Source organism: Argiope bruennichi, chromosome 7, assembly GCF_947563725.1.
Source record: "Argiope bruennichi chromosome 7, qqArgBrue1.1, whole genome shotgun sequence".
NCBI lineage: Eukaryota > Metazoa > Arthropoda > Arachnida > Araneae > Araneidae > Argiope > Argiope bruennichi.
The window spans coordinates 76369922-76371599 of NC_079157.1; the positions used below are offsets into that span (position 1 = coordinate 76369922).

The 1678-nt window shown below is 25.8% G+C and overlaps 1 non-coding gene across 1 annotated transcript; it reads right to left on the reverse strand.

Annotated features, from left to right (window-relative positions):
• Positions 1 to 601: 601 nt before the first annotated feature.
• Positions 602 to 672, reverse strand: Trnag-ccc (transfer RNA glycine (anticodon CCC)). Its single transcript has one exon. It is a non-coding gene; the product is annotated as a tRNA-Gly (tRNA).
• Between the last annotated feature and the right edge of the window lie 1006 nt (positions 673 to 1678).

Here is a 1678-nt window from a genome sequence, read left to right on the forward strand (position 1 = left end):
TTACACTGCTGCTTTCATTGCATTTACTTTTAGCTGAAATAAATTAGTGACTGATTCGTGGTGCCATCTAGAATCTTAAATTTTCATTATTTAAAATTAATTTTAATATTATTATTTTTTTTAAATTATTTAGTATTATACATTGCTATTATTTCCACGTTTATAATTAATGTTATTTAATGTCAAATAAATTATTGATAATCATTGTGATGATGAAATGAAAGAAGAAAAGTACAAAATGTAATTATATATTTTTAAAAAAGTATATCTCATTTACAAAATTATAGGAAAAATGTTTGTTTAAATCATCAAATAAATCGGTTTTAAGTGGGAAGATATTGTTTTATTAAATATATAGAACTTCCATTATAATTTGTGCATAAATCTGTATTTTTTATATTGTTTTCCTCGTATTTTGAAAACAATATTCATTTAATCATGCCATTTAATATAACTTTATTATAATAAAAATATAAATAAATAAAGTAAAAAAAAGAATAACTTTAAAAAAATCAGAAATATTTCTTTAAAAAAAAGAAAGACCAAAGTAAAAAAAAAAAAAAAAAAAAAAACAATGCAAAAAAATACGGAACAAAATACATGCGCCGCCCGGGAATCGAACCCGGGTCGCAAGAATGGGAATCTTGCATGATACCACTACACCAGCGGCGCTCGACCTAATATGGAAAATTATAGCTACATATAGATAAAATATGTAGAAATAATTTTAGATGAATTATTTTTAGTTTTTGTCGTGTCATTTATATATACCATTAAAACTCATTTTCCTAAAAAGATTAACTTTATAAATGTTACCTTTTTTTTTTTCTTTTTGCAAATTATACAACAAAACTTTTGCAGAAGGAAGGATTTAATTTATAACATTTGAATCATATCTATAGATATATTTGAAAAAGTTAATTTTTGTTATTATAAAGTAATTACAATAACAGAAATTAATAGATTTTAGGTAAGCAATATTTTCATTATAAGAAATATGTGATCGATATCTTCATTTTAGAATGAGAAAGTTTGAGGCAATATCAATAGTAAGATTTCAGTTAATTCATTTAACTTTCTAAATTTTATGGAGTAATTCAAAAAAATATATCAATTAAAAAAAATTAAATTAAATACTCGTTCATTCTAATCGTGCAGATCTTGTATTTGATAGTTATAATATGAAGCGATATATATCTGTATAATTTCAATTTTGTTTCCTTTATCTTAAGCAAGTATGACAATTCGAGTGCGTGCCTCTAAGTTCTGAGCCATTTCTCTTGGACAAAAACAGAATGGATTAGGGGAACCTATTGAGCTGTAATTGAAGTGCTAGGTCAGTTTTCAGCCCCAACTGGTTGGAGGGAACGGTTTGCTTCATTAATTTGTTGTTGCTGAATCTCACGCGTGTTTCGACGATTTTATTGTTTACCAAGGAATTCTGAAACCTTCCGCGCTTTTGCGCATGCGTTAGGATGGATTTAATTTGTCAAAATAGGGGTGAGAGGAAAGATGCAAGGAGGAGATATTTACTTTTAACAATAAACTTGTATTACTCTCGGACTTATTATTGCAGGTAATTCCCAATACTATCGGAAAAAAATACTAATTCACAATAAAAATTTTCAGAGCAATTTTTATTTACTGTACACATTAAATTATGATGAATAAATGAAAA